Source organism: Carcharodon carcharias, chromosome 14 (assembly GCF_017639515.1).
Source record: "Carcharodon carcharias isolate sCarCar2 chromosome 14, sCarCar2.pri, whole genome shotgun sequence".
NCBI classification, from domain to species: Eukaryota; Metazoa; Chordata; class Chondrichthyes; order Lamniformes; family Lamnidae; genus Carcharodon; species Carcharodon carcharias.
In genome coordinates this window covers 96,275,050-96,294,882 of record NC_054480.1, presented here as the reverse complement: position 1 = coordinate 96,294,882, position 19,833 = coordinate 96,275,050, and the positions used below count along the sequence as shown (strand labels likewise).

The following is a 19,833-nucleotide window of genomic DNA, read 5'->3' as shown; positions in this document are numbered from 1 at the left end:
GAATGCTCAAGGGTGAGATTGGTATCCTGGGAGAATCTGTGGTTATCCCCACAAAATCTTCCACACTATTTTGTGCATTTTGGTGTCTATTAAAATTCTACTTTCAGAGGTAAAAATAGTGCGTCCTGGAAAAGTTAGATATTCCAAACATGGAAATAAGACTATCTGTATGGACTCCATTAGTAACATCTATTAAAATAGCTAAGAAACGTGAAATAAATGTACTACCAGTGTCATTCAGACTATGTTGGCTTTGACCCCAAGAAAAGGTTTATCTTTGTTTTAATTATTCTTTAATTACTAATCCAAAAAGTGATCACGGAATAAAAGGATGGCATGCATCAAAATGTAATTTTCAGGATCAAGAATGCGGAGCTGAAATCAGTGCTTGACATCTTTTGATGATCTGCTTCTATCACTGCTTGTTTGTCCCTACAACCACACCCCCCGCACCCCCCCCCCCCCCCCCCCCCCCCCCCCCCCCCCCCCCCCCCCCCCCTCCACCTCTCTCTCTATCTCTCCGCCCCCCACACACACACCTTAAACCAGCTTATATTTCAACTCTTTCTTGGACTCGAACTCAAGTTCTGTCGAAGGGTCATGAGGACTCGAAACATCAACTCTTTTCTTCTCAGCCGATGCTGCCAGACCTGCTGAGTTTTTCCAGGTAATTCTGTTTTTGTTTTGGATTTCCAGCATCCGCAGTTTTTTTTGTTTTTATCTCTCTCACCCACCTGACTGATTGCTTCCAATATGGAGGCAGCAATTGATTATAATCTTATCAATGCTATTCCTCAAATTTCCCCAGCCTTAACCAGATACACATTAGAGGAGATTGGAAACAGGTAAGTTACAGAATACAGTCAGGCACAGCAAATCACCCAAAACAACAGTGATCAGCGTCATGCAGCACAGCAGTTTACTGAGTTAAAATCCTAAATATAAGAATCTCAGTGGGGAAGAAGTGATCAAGTCCTACTGACCTACTTTAATACAAGTGACACTCATTTCAAACTTTGGCAATTCTATAAATGCAGTGACAGGAATACTCTGGAAAGCATTTGGTCAAAAACAAATTGCTAGAACTAGGCCTAAAGAAAAATTCACCTTCATTCAAAACAAGAGCCAGAAAGCTCTTTTCAGAAAAATAGAGAAGTTGGATTCAGCAGCTTGCTTTATTTTTTTTAGGGCACAAAATAATTCTAACCTAGAAATTCTATCCTAAAACCATCAACCCATGTTGCTTCAAGTTTGCTTGCGATCAATGGCAAGGGAAGAAGTTAGTTCTATCAACTTTCAGTTCTCCTTCCAGTTAACCTCTTGGGTTTCAAGTCTCCAGGTTGTGTATCTAGTTTATATCAATGACCTTCAATCCCAGTAAAAAGAAAGATTTTCATATCAAACAAGCTGAGACATACATTGACAACCTGACAAGTCAGCTTTTTAAGCTGATGGCTGGGATGGGCTATTAGCTGCTTCTCAAAAGGTAGTTAATGACCCTGAAATCTTGAACCCATATTCTCCCCACAGTAACAGTAGGAAAACAATTACACGAACACAAGGTTACGCACTGTGCTGGTTCAAGATGCAGTTCAGTGTTTCAGCACAATAAATTTTCAATAGCTTAGCCAGGACTGTTCAAGCTAAGCAGCATTGCAGGTGATGCCAGGAGAGATAGTTAGTTAACTCTGACTTACTTATACAAACCTCCAGCGTCTTGCTATAGAGAGATATTGGTAGCGATCACCTGTTCTACTATATCTTGTTGGAGCATGAAGAGTTTATAATCAGTCTAGATCCACTGGTAACAAATCCATCTCTACAACCACATGGAAAACAGTGGAGATGCCTCGCAATGCTAAAGTGGTCGGCCAAATTGTTGCTGACATCACCTGACAAATAGAGTAATAGAATTCAAAACCTGGTTAGTGGAAGCCTATTATAAATAAATCTCCCATACTCTTGCTTCCAAAATGAAAATTCTAACTACTTGGTTCACTAAATTAGTCTTGGGGATGAGGGGCTGTCCTATGATGAAAGGTTAAATAAATTGGGCTCACATTCTCCAGAATTTAGAAGAGCAGCAATCTCATTGAAACCTACAGAATTCTGAAGGGGCTTAATAGGGTAGATGCTGAGAGATTGTTTCCGCCAGTCAGGAATTTAAAACACAGGACATTGTCTCAGGGTAAGGGGCGGGAAAAGGGAATTGAAGCCCTTGATTGAAAACTATCCTTACTTTTAAGCCAATTTTAATTCAGTTTCAACTTCTACACATAAAGTGATTTCTATCTTAGTAAAAATTATGCAGACTGCAATGTAAATATGCAAAGATCTATCAATGGCCTGGCTGATTGCAACAGATGCTCCAAATCTACGTAACATTCAGCAATAGATGTTCCAAATCTAAATAACATTCAGCAGAGTAGAAATCTGCCAGAATCACATTTCTCTTACCCCTCCAGTCAGAAACAGTGTCTCTTTACCCTTTTCACTGGCAGAGACACAAGGTGCCAGAAGATTGGGCTATGAAGCATATCTAAAGCACTCAAAACAAGACCTGCAAGTCTCAGGACCAGTTCCAGAGGTTTTTTGGGGGCCTCCCTGCAATAGGGCTGGCAAGCTGAAGTAAATCCAAGGTGCAATGTGAATACCTGCTCAATGCAGAAGAAGGTCCAGGAATTGCATTCCAAGAAGCAACTGCTTGAAATCTGCAATGTCAGCATACTCATCCATAGAAAGCCAGTTTAGATGGGTAAAGTGATCTAGTGACAGGCAGTAATTTTTTTTCACGAAGAATTAATCTGTCAACAAACATTTACTATGTGGATGGTAATTTTGAGAGATCTGAGTACATTTGGAGTTTTGGAGGTTATATCACTGACTCGGAGAATGATGGGACGGGGTTTGTAGAAACTTCATACAAGATCAGGGACATCCTCTTTTATATCCCACCAAAAACACCAATGATTCAGAAGGTCATCGTGACCCTGACAATGAAGCCCAAAGGGTCACTTTAGTAATAAGCACTGACTACATATTAGCAACTGTGACACCTTGCTGTCTTTGCACAAACCTTCCACTCAGCATAGCCCAAAATAACATGTAACAAGTGCTGGCCACCTAACACTGGTATAATTCTCATCGCAATTTTACATTAGGTATTTACATTAGGATTAAGTCAGAATGAGTCAAAGTTAAAAGTTTACGAAGTAGTTGTCAGGTCACCAGTTTAATGTCATATCTGTGATTGAAATGCTTTTGCCAGCCATGAGGTAGGGATCTATTGGCGTCCATCGCCATCCAGAGTTGCAATCGCAGAATCATAGAATAGTTACAGCACAGAAGGAAGCCACTGTGTCTGTGCTGGCTCCCTGAAGGACCGACTCACCTAGTGCCAATTCCTCACCTTCTCCCCATAGCCCTACATTCTTCCTTCTCAGATAATAAATCTAATTCCTTGTTGAATGCCTAAATACAATGTGCCTCTAACCACACTCAGGCCAGGCAGTGTATTCCAAGTCCTAACCACTTGCTGCATGAAAACATTTTTCCTTATGTTGCCATTGCTTCTTTTGCCAATTACCATAGGTGTCAACATATAAATCAACAGCTGAAGCTTCAAAACCGCTCCCAAATTGGGCAGGTCGACACATAGGCCGAGGAGAAAGTGATTCCGGCATGGGTGTGGGTGGCTGCCATTTTGAAATATTATCAGCATCTGAAGCCATGTCTTAAACTCCCAAGCATCATTGCAACATAGTCCAAGGCACCTGCTTGATCCCTTGTGCCCAGTTATAAAGGTACTGGTAAGCAAAACATCTGTTTGTGGGCTGAAAAATAGAGGCTGACCACTAGTGTAAGTATAACATGTGGCTGAAAAAGGGGGTAGGCTTCTACACCAGGTATATGCAAGAACATGATTTTTGGGGCCAGCAAAATATCTGGGTCAACTTATATGCCATGATTTATGGTATCTTAAATTTGGGCACTCAGGTTCTTGATCCTTCCACCAATGGGAACGGTTTCTCCCTATCTTTCCAAAGGCCTCATGATTTTGAACACTATCAAATCTCCTCTCAGCCTTCTCTTTGCCAAGGAAAACAGTCCCAACTTCTCCAATCTTGCTACATGACTGAAGTTCCTCATCCCTGGAACCATTCTCATGAATCCTTTCTCCACTCTCTTCAAGCCTTCATAAAGTGTAGTGCCCAGAACTGGGCACAATACTTGAGGTGAGGCCAAACCTACATTCTAGTAAAGTTTAAAATAGCCTCCTTGCTTTTGTACTCTATGCTCCTATTGATAAAGTCCAGCTTGCCTTATGTTTTCTCAACTACACTCTCAACCTGCCCAGCCACCTTCAATGATTTATCCAGGTCCCTCTGTAACCTGCATCACCTTTAGAATTGTATCCTGAATTCTCTCATCTCTCCAAATCCTTTCTACCAAAATTGAATCACTTCACACTTGTCTGCATTAAATTTCATCTGCCACCTGAATTAGGAGGAGTAGGCCATTCAGCCCCTTGAGCCTGCTCTGCCCATTTAACACAATCATGACTGATCTGGCTGTGGCCTCAGCTCCACTTTCCTGCCTACCCCCTATACCTTTGGCTCCATCATTAGTCAAGAATCTAATGCTGCTGTAAAAACATTCAATGACCTTGCCTCCACCATGCTGAGGAAGAGAATTCCACAGACTCAACTGCAGAGAAATAATTTCTCACCCCCTTCTTAAATGGGAGGCCCCTTATTTTTAAATTGTGTCCCCTAGTTCTAGTCTCTCCCACAAGGGGGAAAAACATCCTTTCAGCATCAACCCTGTCAAGTCCCCTGAGGAGTTTCAATTAGATCACCTCTCATCCTAAACTCCCAGTGTACTCAACCTGTCCAACCTCTCCTCATAAGGCAGCTACTTCACCCCAGGAATAAGTCAGGTGAACTTTCTCTGAATTGCTTCCCGTACAATTATGTCCCTTTTTAAATCAGCAGCCCAAATTGTACACCAGATGCGGTCTCACCAAAGTACAACTGTGGCAAAACTTCCCTATTTTTATATTCCATTCCCCCTTACAATGAACGACATAAACCATTTGCCTCCCTAATCACTTGCTGTACCTGCATACTAACTTTGTGATTCATGTACCAGGACGCCCAGTTCCCTCTGTGCCCCAGTTCTGCAATCTCTCTCCATTTAGATAGTATACTGCTTTTCTATTCTTCCTGCCAAAGTGGAGAAGTTCACATTTTCCCCACATTATACTCCATCTGCCAAATATCCGCCCACTCACTTAACTGCTGTCCCTTTGCAGATTCATTTCCTCTTCACAACTTACTGTCCTACCCATCTTTGTGTCATCAGCAACTTTAACAGCCACACATTCGATGCCTTCATCTAAGTCATTGATATAGATTGTAAATAGTTGAAGCCCCAGCACTGATCCCGATAGCACTCTACTCATTACACCATGCTAACCCAAAAATAACCCATTCGTGCATACTCTGTTTCTGTTTGCTAACCAATCCTCTATCCATGCTAATACATTACCCCCTACATCATGAGCTCTTATTTTGTGTCGTAATCTTTGACATAGAACGGGTTCCAACACTGACCCCTAAGGAACTCCATGATAAACCTCCCTCCAGTCCAAAAAACAATTAACCATGACTGTTTCTTGTCATTCAGCTAATTTCAGGTCCATGTTGTTACTGTCCCTTTTATTTCACAAGCTCTAACTTTGTTCACCAGCCTGTTATGTGGCACTTTATCAAGCCTTCAGCAATTTCAGTTGAGCATTCAGCTGTAAAGGGCTTCAAAACGCAGCCCAACTCTGTCCTCAACCATTTACATTATCAGTGCAAGGCATCAGGAGCAATAACATTGACTGATCTGCCCATTCCCAGCTCCTGCTGTGCCAGGGAGCTGAGACCAATCATAGCTTCTCAGCTCACTTAGTGCAGTCTAACAATTGAACCTGGGCCTTCCTGATCTGCACTGAAGTAGGCAGCATCATCACCCAGTTAAATCATCAGTTGAAGCATGGTCTGTGGTAAGTGTATGATCACATCCATGACATGATTTTAGAAAGCTGCAAAATTTTTGACAACTGCTATTAGTGAAAAAAAGTTCCTTATTGTACAATCAAAGGGGATTCCAGTAATATAATATCCCCTCTACCCCAGCTACAACAGACCCATTTCTGTCCAACCCTAATTCTTACCTTGCATTGCAATTAAAATTGCATAGCACAATCCACACTAGTTATTGTAATAAGAGAGAGAGAGAGAGAGAGAGAGAAAGGTGTTGCAAAGCTTGCTTTGTTGGAGATGGCTGCCAATAAAGTGTAAAACAGGAAGAAGTGCTCTTCATGATCAGAGATGAAGCAAGGTTGTTGTAGAAGTTTAATATTTTGTTCCAGTTCTGGATAAAGTACACCAAAACAGCAAGTACCAGCCTTGCATCTTCTGAAAATCTGGTGCTCATTTACCAAAAGTTGATGGTTTGGCACAGTGTGCACCTTTATTTGGTTGAATACTTATCTGTACTTTGCAACATATTCTATAATGAGGGTTACCTTCAGACATGCATCACTGGTGTGTGTAACAAACACCATTTAATCACAGAAAAACACATACAGATGTTCAATTAAAATCAAGCCAAAGTGGCTGCTATGTTTGTGCTAGCTCACATTGTTTGCTAAATCACAGCAGTTGCCATGGGAGACCGAGTCCACTTCTGTTTCTAGGAGCTAGTTGCCAGGCTACTCAATGAATACTCTGGAAACCAAACAATGCTATACCCCAAATCCTGCCTCTACTCCTCATTAACTAAATACCCATTAATATTTCACCAATTATGCCAAATATGCATGGGATTTCTTCATTCCTAACTTGCTCACTTTAAAGGAGCAGCAAAAAGCTTCCAATCTACCTACAAAAATTAAGCTCAGCAATTTAAAACAGCTCATCCTTGTAATTGAAATGTGCAAGTCTCATACTGCACACTGGTCATAAGGAGGCTGGGCTCCAAATCAATTTGACCTATGTTTTGGTATTTATTGCAATGTAATAAAAATGATACTAGATAGAAAATCCATGAAGGGCAGACAGCACTTCTGAAACAAAAACCCATTTGTTGAGACTTGCTTTGCATTTGTACTTTACCAACATATTTATTTAAAGCACAAAACATATTGCATAACCTAGCAATCACAGTGCTTCAGTACTGTCACAGGGTAGCAATGTGGTGGGGGGATGGGGGTGGCTCAAAAGGAGAAGTTAATGATTTTTAAATCCACTTTATTAGAACAATGTCCCAACTGAATTGTCAACTACCTGCACTACAAATAGCTTGAAGCTTGGGAAAATTTTATAGGGACTGGCATAAAATATTCTCAAAGCAGCTTATAAAAAGCGTTCATGCTGAAATAGTAATGAATACTATTTTATAAGATGGCATTTGGACTGATATATAAATATGGCAATTTTAAAAACACAATAGCCAGTTTTGGCACCAATGCCCAACTTGTTAATATTTGATTCCCTCTCTGCTATTTTAATGATGGATTCAACCCATCTAAAATTAAACTCCAACACCTGTTACAATAGAGGAAAACACAGATGGTACCGGCAGCAAGAAAGTTACAACATACATGTGGTTTAACCTAGTACCCTGTGACTCAATGGTCATATTAAGGCTAGGATCATCCATTCGAGCTTTATAAACATGTTGAAATTTAAATGTTTAACTCGAAATGATTATGAATTTCTTTTTAAAATCTAATTGATCATTTGTTGATCCTAACTACACTGTGCCAGAGAGGGACCAGCTGCTTTCCAATTCCCAGTCACTATTCAATCTTCCCTGCTGGAAAATGTGTTCATGTGCAGATTTTTCTGCAGACATTGTGTGGGGACCAAATTGTATGGACCACACGGTTGAATGCCCTGATGACAGCTGGGGTGATGGAAATGAGAATTGGAAGCAACAAGCCAAATAAAATGACATGAATACTTTAACAATAACCTTTCAAAAGACATATTACACTCCAACTATTGGATCTTCATGAAAAGAAGGATTGAAAATCAACTGATTATGAATCTTGCCATTGGGTTGCCTATTTTATGCATCATCAGGGACTAATATTAGTAATAAGCAACCCACTCCAGAATGCCTAGTATAAAGCCAGAATGTGACCCTGAAAAGCTTCCATTTAGGAGGTTCAGCTTTAAATAAACCAAGCTTATCCAAAACAACAAACTGCAGCATTAAACTGGAGACCGATGTCTGGGAGTAAACACAAAGATGAATAGCATACAAAATAGACACCAACATAAAAATAAGCTTTCAGAGCAGATCTTATAGGGAAGCCTCTTTCCATACTTCCACTAGAAGCAGCAATGTATGTACGGAACAAGCAACCATAATTTGTCTGGATAAAGCTAAATGCAATGCTAACAGAGGGATAGTTCGGAGCACATTCTCAATGAGAACTTTGTTTATCTTAAACTAAATCTTAAATAGGTGTATTGCAATTCAGAGTGCTCAAAGAAAGCACCATATCATATAAATCAAAACCTTTGAGGTCACCTGGTCACTACAATAAGAATGGTTAATTTTAAATTTCTCCATCTTGGTATGTAGTATCAATCTCCAAATAAAAGGCACAGGCCTAGGAAACATCCCACATGTACACAATTGCTGAACACTGGGGTAGGATGACAAACTGTTTGAATTAGTGAATACGTTTTAAAATATGTTATTGTCCTGACTGTCAATAACTGAAAGATTAAGTGGTCAACTTGCCCAACTCACAGTGAGGTTCAGTCAGATTAAGAAGAATAGGAATTCTGCTGAGCAGAGAGGGGCAAAGAAAGGGAAAGCGGTAATCACCTTACTTGTTCAAAATCTAACATTGAATGGGTGGAATGTTATGAGGCAGGTTGCAGGCCCCATGCAGAGTTGCAAAGGAGCAGAAATCTCTTCACCTTTGCATCACAAAAGCTAATCGTGTTTAGCTGCATGTTAAATTATTAGAATTGAACTGGGCGGTAACCCTCAAAAGCTCTTCAGAAACAAGTCAGGACATGCAACCCATGTGCTGTGGTAGAGCAAACTTTTATACCCCCCTCATTTGATGACTATTGGATAGAGAGATGACCATTTCAGTACAATTAAAACTAAATCAGTCACATTTATACATTGCCTTAGTGTGGCTGCACTGAAAAGCTATTGATTAGAATTAACATAATCTACAGTATTCAAAGCCTTAGGGGACCAGCAAGACATTTCTCAAAGGGGAGAGACTGTGCTCCATGTAATGAAGAGAAAAACAAAGAAATCAGTGGAAACAGAGTTGGAAAAAGCGCACTGCAGGAGATAAGTAATTCTAAGACATTCTAATGTTAGCTGTGGTTCAGTTGGTAGCACTCTCGCCTCTGAATGACAAGGTTCTGTGTTCAAGTCCCACTCCAGGACTTGAGCATAAAAATCAAAGCTGACACTTGACTGCAGTACTGAAGGAGCACTGCCTTGTTGAAGTGCTGTCTTTCAGATGAGGTATTAATCCAAGGCCCCTCTCAAGTAAAAGAACCCATTACACTATTTCAAGGAGGAGCAGGGAAGATATCCTGGCCGATATTAATCTCAAATAACAAAAACAGGTCATGATCAATTGCCATTTGTGGGGCCATATTTCCTACACGACAATAATAGCTACACTTCCAAAAAAACTTAATTGGTCTGCAAGCTTGAGATATCTGGCAGTCATGAAAGACGCTAAATGGAGTCTTTTTACAGCTTGGATCAGTTACCACAAAGGAATCTGTGATATCTGCCAATCATAAGCCATATATATATATATATATATATATATATATTGCAGCCACCAAAATAAACAGCAAGAGTCCAATCAGATCTGAAGCAAAAAGCCTCAGCACAATATAAACATCCAGAAGCACTGAAAGATAGCTCAAGGACATCATGATGCACATGGTTTCAAAATGATCTCCTCTTCCCTCTGGAATTGCATCACAGTCCATGCAAATCAAGAACGAGCAATTTCACACTTCAAATCCAAAAACAGCTTTTGTTGGTATGATTGGCAGTACTTCTGTCTCAAGGTATTCAATGACAATTTAATTATTTGAATCAAAAGCTCACTTGCACATTAAATTTTCTAGCATTTAAAATTAACAGGAATAGCCCCACTGAGGAAACAAAACAAAAACTTCATCAGTTTCAGAATTCATTCCTGAAAAACATGAAATTCACCAGCAATGCAGATCTAAGTGAGTCACGATACACTCTCAGGTGGCTCCAGAATCTGCCATCACATCAAAACTAAAGCAGGACAAGGGTTTGGGAAATTTGCTCTTTCTTACACACTGGCCGTTTTCCAACATTGATATACAGTAAGAGTACGAAACCACAGCAGGCAAGTAAAGTGCCAACTGTAAATAATTCGACCGTACCTTTAGAGCAAAAATGAAGCACAATTTTAACATTACTCCATTAGCCAAGATGGCAACACAGCACAACTTCATCAGGGATTTTTCAAATCTTCCACAGGAGCTCTGAAACACATAGTACACTGAAGCTGAGTACAGGTGCATCCATTCTGAGTAAGCTTGAAGTCAACCAGGAAAATGAAAATTGGCTTAAGAGCAGGATTTGGGAGTACAATAAGGTTTGAGGATAATTTCTCCAATGATGTTTGTGGCTTTGTAGTTTGGGACTGAATGCACATTGGCTGCACTGTCACATTCATTACATAAAACAAGCTAAAAAGTTATTGTATTTTTGCTATCAGCTAGACATGTTGCAGGAGATCTTGTGATGCAGTAGGTAGCATCCCTGCCTCTTGAGCCAGAAGCTCCAGTTTAGAGTCCCACCCCAGGACTTAAAGCCACAAACAGGTTGAGTATCAACATAGAAATCCTTCCAACACACTCCAGTGGCAGGTGGTAAGAGCAGAAGAGAGATTCCTGGTCAACCATGTGGTGGAAAGAGCGTTTAAGCCTCTACCATCACTATCTATAGCTCCAGACTATAACATACATGTAAAGTGCAGTTGCCATTGCAACTTGGGCTCTGAATGAACTGTAACATTCCCAAACACATGGGAGGGAAAACTAAACAAAATGGGTAGTGACTAAGTGTGGAATGTGGGCACTGCTGCATTCATTTTCATATGAGAGAGATTATTCAGGCAGTATTGGGAGAGTTAGCTGTGAGGAAGTGATAGTCACCACACTCAAAAAACCAATTTATGTAAAGCACAACACATTTTGGACAAGCAGTTTGCATTTATATCACACATTTCACACCTTTAGGGCAGCAAGTCATAACTCATTTGGCTTGTGCCCATTTTTGTCTGATTATGCCTGTATGAAGCACCTTGAGGTACTTAGCACACTGAAAGCATTATATAAATGCAAGTTGTTTCTATTGTTTCAGAGAGAGAGACACAAGGTTAGATGGGAGATGAGAGAAAGGTGAGATGATGCATTGAAGATGATGTGTAAGATGTGGCGTATTATAAAATAGGATTTATTTTCACGTCAAGGCTTTCATTCTCTTTGTGTCAAAATAGTGAAACACGATGCAACAGTTTTCATTTTTCTACAAAGTCAAAGTTGGATATTGTTCCAGCTGATGGACAGTTGTTAAGATTGGATTGTTAAAATTTTTTAGTGAAGTGCAATTGGTCACATAGCAAACGCTAAATTGTAGATGGAAGGCTGTATTCCCTGGAATTTATACAGTTAAGGGATATCTGCTTGAAGTTCATATAGGCAAAGGAATCAAAGGTTATCAGGGGTATACAGGAATATGGGATTCGAAACACAAACAGATCCGCCATGATCTTACTGAGTGACGGAGCAGGCTCGAGGGGTCGAATGGCCTACTCTTTCTTTTATTTCATATTTTTGTATTATGGGGAACAGATAAAATTGATAGAAATAACCTATTTCTGCTGGTGGGAGAGTCTACGACTGGGAAACAATCTAAAACTTGGTGTGCTTTAATCATCTTCATTTGCTTCATTAATAACCATTCTTCAGCTCCAGTCATAACTCTCCCAGTAACGAAGCAATCCATGCCAGCCTAAAGCAGGGTCTGGACAACACCCAGGCTTCAGTTGATGAGTGGTAGGTAACATTACCTTGTACTTGAGTGGCTATGACTATCTCAAACAAGAGAAAACAAAGCCATCTCCTTTGCATTCCCTGAACGCCTCCATCATCTACGGCCTAAGGTGTAGGTGACCAGGACCTTAACTGAACTAAATATACAGCTTCAACACCATTGTGATGGGAGTAGGGCTGAAAATGGCTGTTTCACCCCCAAACACTTCAAAGCTCCTCTTTACTATGTGCAAGGCTCAAAATCATTTTCTTTCAGGTCTGCTTGCTACCTGGTTCCCTGATCACTCGACAGCTACCCACCTTGAGCCAATTGTTTACCAATGCAGCTATTTCCTGATTTCCCTCAAAACCCTCAGTAACCTATTTTACATTGATGAGCACGCGATGAAACATTTGGCAGAGGTGAGCTTCAGACCATACATCTGGTGAATCTGCAAGGCCACCTACAGAATCTAGCCCATTCCTCAAATGACATTGCTGAAACCCTCATCTATGTTGTTTCCACTTCAAGGCTCAATTTCTCCAATATTTTAGGAAGCAAATTCTAGATGACAACTTGTAAAAAGTATTTCCTCATGTCACCCCTGGCTCTTTTGCCAATCACCTTAAATCCATGTACACTGATTCCAGACTATTTTGGTACTGGAAACAGTTTCTCATTTATGCTATCAAAACCTTTCATGATTTGTAACACCTATGTCACATCTTCCCCCTTAACCATTTCTGCTATGAGCACACAAATAAGGCGGCAGCGATTCAGCCCCTCAAGCTTGCTCCATTTGGTATCATGGCTGATCAGATTGTAACCTGCCTAGCCTTTGACTCCCACATCAATCAAGAATCTGTCTAACTCAGCCTTAAAAATATTCAATGTCCCTGCCTCCAGGGAAAGAGAATTGCAAAGACTAACAACCCTGAGAGAAAAGACTTCTCACTTCCATAAATCTCTTCTACACCCTCTCCAAGCCCTCAACATCATGCCTAAAATGTAATGCTCAGAATTAAAACTTAATTAGTATTTGCTCACTAATGTAAGGATTGCTGCTTTCATTAGCAGAGAATGATGTGGAGCCAGCCATATAACCCTGTTAAGTTTTTAATGTTAGTAGAGGGCCAACTGAAATTGCTCTTCAAAATGATTGATTGATGACTGCAGCCCTTGTAAAGCTGAAGCATTAAGTGTTAGATATTGAGATTGTCACACATTGATGCCACAGTGAATTTTGAAGAGGATCTGCAAACACCTTGCCATCAGTCACATCCCAAAGAAACAGAAAAGGAACAGAATAAACAGCAACTGGCATGCACCCTGAATTTAGTAACATAGGAATGAGGTTTTATTCACTTGTGTTGTGGGCGATCTGAGAATTATTTGCCCATTAACAATGTTGTACAGTTTTAATAAAAAGAAATGGTTTTGCAGAGTAAAAATATTGAAAAGGTGCAGCTATACACTGAAGTAACACTACCCACCCATTCCTAAACAAAAATTGTGTTAGAAAATCTGCTGGAATTAAAGATAAAATTAATTAGGCATTTGCCAAAAGAAATGACTAGTACTTATGTCTCCACATTGTTTGCAAGGCAAAATGTTAGGCTAGAAGACGCAGCAGTCACTTACATTACAGCCTGTGCAGAACTGTCAGCATTAGTCGCAGCAGGACAACCTGAGAGAGTCATACACAGTCTTTACTAAACTCCAAATTGACTGGTTACTCAAATCAGCACATACATAGATAAGATAATGTGGAACCTGTTCATGATGGTAGATTTGGATTTAAGGCTGTGAAGGCTAGCTTTAAACAATGACAAGATATTAATGAGTGATACACACATTAATTATACCATTTTCTACAATCAAAATAGTGCAAATGTAAACAGCAAACAAGTCAGTATGAATTTGCGTCGCAAAACAGCATGCAAGGTATTAACAGAGCCCAACTCTTCCTCAGGCAAAATTACACAGAAGAATGCCAATCAGTTGTAATCACACTCCTAAAAAGAATAATTTCATTACAGAAATAGCAAACAAATGGGTGTTAATGAAAAGTCACAAGGATAAAATTGCAGAGAGGAATAATTACTGAAACTAGATTCTATACAGCACTGCTGTAACAACTTGGGTAAGTCACATGGTTTGTATGTAACAAATTTAAATGTTTTTGGAAATTAGATAAAAGTTCTCCTGATTGTGGACAAATACATGGGATGCAGTGTATAAGAATTTTCAGAAGGTGTTATACAGGAGGCTTGTTAGAAAGCTTCAACCATATAGTGCAAGAGTAAAAGCAAAAAACTGCGGATGCTGGAAATCCAAAACAAAAAAAATACCTGGAAAAACTCAGCAGGTCCGGCAGCATCTGCGGAGAGGAACACAGTCAACGTTTTGAGTCCGTATGACTCTTCCACAGAATGTAGCTTTCCCTCAGTCAGCCATGCTGCTAAGGTAAATAGACGGTCACTCAGATTAGAGGAAGGTTGTAAGTGGTGGATCCCAAGGGCAAGTGCTCAGTCCACCTTTGTTCTTGGTGAATAGATGAGGTGGATTTGGGTGTGGGAAACATAACTGCAAAATTGCTGATGATGCAAAAGCAGGTTTGACAATGAGGAAGAAAGCAAACTAAAAAGAAAAGCACTGATCCAGGCAGAAAACCTTTCCTTGTACGTATACCCAGGCATTTCTGGATACTACCCTTGTAAATCTTCTCTGCACAGTGCTGGTTAGTGTCTCTGCCTGTCACACGGGAGACCAGGGTTCAATTCACTGACGGGGAGGCAAGTCCTTGCTCCAAACATCGGCCAAAGGTTTTCAGCTGTGGCTCAGCTGTTAGCACTCTTGACCTGAAGTCAGAAGGTTAGAAACGTAGAAAATAGGAGTAGGCCATTCAGCCCTTCGAGCCTGCTCCACCATTCATCATGATCATGGCTGATCATCCAACTCAATAGCCTGCTCCCACTTTCTCCCCAAGAGCTATATCTAACTCCTCCTTGAAAACATACAATGTTTTGGCCCCAACTACTTTCTGTGGTAGCGAATTCCACAGGCTGACCACTCTCTGGGTGAAGAAATTTCTCCTCATCCCAGTCCTCAGGTTCTGGGTTCAAGTCGTACTCCAGGAACTGAGCTCAAAAATTATCTGACTTGAGTTGGTCCAAGTCGAGTGGAATGCCTGAGGTGGCGGATGTGGCTAAGGGCAGTGCACCCGCAAGTCAAAGTAGTTGCTGACTAAATTCACCAAGAAGCCGCCCAATAAACGGAGGAAATCTCACAAGTAGAGCTATTCCACATGGCGCACAGGGTGTTGACCCAGGTCCACCCTTCAACCAGGATCTCATCCAAGGCCATGAGTGTTATGAATTCCTTTGCTGTCAACATTTGAGTACATCACCTCAGAGGCTTCACACCTCATTCACTACAACAAGTGCCATATTATATCAGTCAGGGAGATCCTGAGTGCCGGCCACCTCATGCCGCCAAGGGAACTGGCCAAACACACCATCTCCAAAGGCACGAAAGCGGTCACCAAATACACCAACTCCCTTTATGTCAATCATTCTAAAGATTATGTCCCTTTTATACTATGGTGAACAGAACTGCGTGAAATACTCCAAGTGTCAGCCTAAATTGTGCACTTCAGTCTTGGAGTGGGGCTCAGGCTTCTCACTCAGAAGTAAGAACGCTGCCAATGAACCACAGCTGGCACTTGCAAAGTCTACTAGAGAGGAGAAATGGACAGACAGGTGGTAAGTGCAATTTAAAGCAGTGAAGTATACAGGAACACATCTTGGGAGAAAAACCATGGAATAGGAATGCACACTCAGTCGAAAGATGTGAAGAGGTTGGGATTCCAATAAGTTGTAATACATAATTCTCAAATTATGAGTGATGGTAGATGAAAAATATTAAAATAAATTGATTTCTTTTTCCTCCTTCACAGAATGTTGGGCAAGAAGTGCTAGCGTTGCCAGGGATGCCAGTATTCATCACCCATGCCCAATTGCCCGAGAGATGGAGGTGGTGAACTGCCTTTTTGAACCATAGCAGTCCATGTGGATTAAAGTTTTATGCAGCAGTTTTTGATACAACGGAGTGGCTACGTAGGCTATTCCAGAAGGCAGTTAAAAGTCAATCACATTGCTGAGAGACTGGAGTCACATGTAGGTCAGATCAAATAAGGACTGTAGGTTTTCTTACTGATATTAGGTTCAGATTATTTAATTTATATCCTTGGTGGGATTCAAACTCATCTCTCCAGATTATTAGACCAGGCCTCTGGATCACCAATTCAGTTACACAACTACAAGGCTATCATGCCCATCACCTGTATTAAAACATTCAGTGCAGTGTCTGGTACAGACTGAACACTGAAGCAATGGAAAGGGTACAGTACAAATTCAGAAGGATCATGCTAAATTAATTCCATCAAGATCCATTCAAACCAGCGAAGGGAAGAAAGTCTCATAAATAATAAAAGCAAAATACTGCAGGTACTAGAGATGTGAAATAATAAACTGATGGAAACACCCAGCAGGTCTGGCAGCAACTGTGGAGAGAGAAACAGAGTAACGCTTTGGAAATTATTAATCTCTCTCATCAGTCTGGGTGGAATTCAAATTATTTCCCCAAACATGAGAGGTCCATTTGTACCCCACCATCATCAGGATTTCATCAACATAAACAAGTTCAAGCTAACAACAAAACTAACAGCTGCACTATGGCAATGTTGCAGGCTTCAGGGTCACTCTGCTCAATTCCCAATCTGAGCTGCAAGGCCTGCAGTGTACCAGCCAGGAATGGGATGGGCAGGGGTGATGGTGAAGATCCAAACCGAAGGTGGTTTGGCCACTTAGCTCCTTGGATGGTGGGCTCTTTGCCTACACTCTCTAACAGAGATATCAGGTAAAGTCAATATAAGGGACAATATTGTACAGGCTATTGGAAAACTTACTCAGGTATTTCCAAACAAACCAATAAAAGCAAACATTTAACCTAGAAAACCAAGAATGCTTCAAAATATACACAAATATAAAAATAATGTAAAGGACAAGATCAAGATACATACTTGCTTCCAACAATCAAACCTCAAAGTCCCAGATTATCTCATTAAGTTCAGAATCATTTTAATAGCTGGCAAGACCAGACATCCAAGAATAAAAGCAAAAAATGCTGGTAAAACTCAGCACGTCTGGCATCTGTGGAGAAGGGAACAGAGTTAACATTTCGACCGTATGACCCTTCTTCAGAGCTTTTTATTTCAGCTTTCCTACATCCGCAGTAATTTGCTTTTACCCAAGAATAAAATACTTGGGGACCCACATGAAAAGGAAAGTCAGTACACAGCAAGTCAATCTCAAACTTGAACTGCATATGAATGCTCCAGCCAAATTTTCATATCATGGGTGGCAAATGGAAGTGTCTTTCTATATTGGGAGTCAACAACTATGGTACATTAATGGAATATGAATGCATATTTGGGATGCATGTTAATAGTTTCAGCTTGAAATGATGAAATCAAAAGATTCAAAAAAACTGGCTGCTCACATGTGCCAGGACTCGGTGTGAACCCAGTCATCAGCATTCAACAGTCTGCACTCAGGCCCCAGGAGACTCGAAAGTGATTGGTCACTCAGTGCACCAGCATGTTTCCACTACAAGGGCTTCTGAGCTCTAAATCGCCATCAAAAGTTATTCTGGTTGTTCAGCAGCAGGCACACACAAACTTAGCTATAATTTTATTCTTGCAATTCAATCTATACATTTTTAGTCACAGTCAGACACAAAAGTTTAGGCTTCAAGTACTCAAGATGTTTCGTTCACAGATTTGTACATTATTCAACCGTATTCTCCCACCTTTTGACTTCAGACCAAGAACAAGTATTCCCGCTACTACAACTCTCAGGTTAGGCCCCACCAAAGACACTCACTGGCTGCAGCGTGTGGCTTCACCCAAGATGCAAAACAATACTCAAAAAGTGTTAAATATCCAACTATGTTTTGTTCTCACCTTTTCTAGAAAGCTTAACCCAGAAAGAGAGCTCCTTGGATAAGACACTGAAATATTCAGACACTACACAAATCACAAGTAACAGCTACTGCAAGGTTGTGTTTGCCACCAGCCCATATCAAACTGCTTAATCTGAACAGAAGCTGAACATTTATACAAAATGAAGTAATTCATAGAATCCCTGAAGCACCTCAGCATAGTTACAAAGCTGGTACTCAGGGATCCCAAGTCCAACTTAACTAAATAATGAACGGCTTAGGTATGTTGTTTGGCAATGAAATGCAAGCAAACTTGTCAAATATCTGACCAAAATTCTTCATACTACTTAATCTTGCATCTAGCTTGTGTTTTTGCATTTGCACAAGGAAAGAAATCTTAATTTGTGTCACAGAAACCCCTCACCGGGGAGATTGCAGGACCTGAGATAATCTTTTCAACCATGGCAATTGTTTTGAAACTGAAAAAGGATTTTACTAGCATTTTGGACTTTGCATGCTAAGTTCCCATAATTGCACAAAAATCATAAAATTGGTGGCTTTGCCCTAAACCAATCTTATTCAAGAATTCCAACAAATGTGACCTTACACTCTATAACTCTTTTGCCTGTCATACACATTAGAAGCAGTAATAGGCAATTCGGTCCCTTGAGCCTGCTCCACCGTTCAATAAGATCATGGCTGATCTGACTGTGGCCTCAACTCCACATTCCCCACTATCCCCACTATCCCCAATAACCTTGGACTCCCTCGTTAGTTAAACATCTATCGAACTGAGCCTTAAAAATATTCAACAACCCAGCCCCCACTGCTCTCTGGAGGGTAGAGTTCCAAAGACACAACCCTCAGGAAAAAATTCTCCTCACCTCCATTTTTTAAACTGTGTCCCTAGGTTCTAATCTCTCCCGCAAGCAGGAAACATCGTTTCAGCTTCAAAGGTCCCTCAGGATCTTATGCTTCAAAATCATCCCTCTTTGTTCTAAACTGAGGTGAATACAGGCCCAGGCTGTCCAACCTTCCCTCATAATATAACCCACATCACAAGAATTAGTCTAGTGAACGTTGGCCGAACTAATGCCTTCCTATCCTTTCTTAAATAATGAGATCAGAACTGTACATAGTACTCTAGTGACCTCACCAGCACTCTGTATAACAGTAGCAAAGCATCCCTACTTTTATATGCCACTTCCCTTGCAAGAGACAACAACATTCCACTTGTCTTCTTAAACACTTGCTGTACCTGCATACTAACTTTTTGTGATTGATGAACAAGGACACCCAGATCACTGTCTGCCTCAGAGGTCTGCAATCTCTGCCCCTTTAATTAGTATACTGTTTTTCTATTCTTCCAGTCCAAGTGGAGAAGTTCACATATTCCCACATTATACTTTATCTGCCAAATTTTTTGCCCAAATCCTTTGACCAAAAAATTCCCATCTTGGACTGGGGATGTGGGTGGGAGGGCATTGCACCCCAGAACTTGCTTGTGGATCTCCAAGGGGTGGGTCCCACACAAAGGCTGTATGGAAATTACAGGAATTGACCAGGAACCTTGCAATGGGAGTCCTCCAAAACTCCACTTTAAATCAGGCTGCTCTGACTCTCTTCACAGAATAGTTACCCAGGAAAAGTTAAGATTAAAACCACCCCTAACTCCTGGGTAAATATATCGACAACCCG

General features: G+C 40.7%; 1 protein-coding gene across 8 annotated transcripts in view; it reads right to left on the bottom strand.

The window, feature by feature from the left end:
• LOC121286840 (DNA-binding protein RFX2-like) overlaps positions 1-19,833 on the bottom strand; it is a 137,737-nt gene that overhangs the window by 115,580 nt on the left and 2,324 nt on the right. Inside the window, exons 1-2 of one of the 8 annotated variants that reach the window (XM_041203946.1) lie at positions 10,476-10,577; positions 1,698-1,892 (exon numbers count right to left, since the gene is read on the bottom strand). The exons of 5 other annotated variants lie outside the window; for them this stretch is intronic. The gene's annotated coding sequence lies outside the window, so the exon portion shown is untranslated. Of the gene's footprint in view, positions 1-1,697; positions 1,893-10,475; positions 10,578-19,833 lie in introns of those variants that run through there. 2 more of the 8 variants (XM_041203947.1, XM_041203945.1) reach the window with 2 other exon arrangements.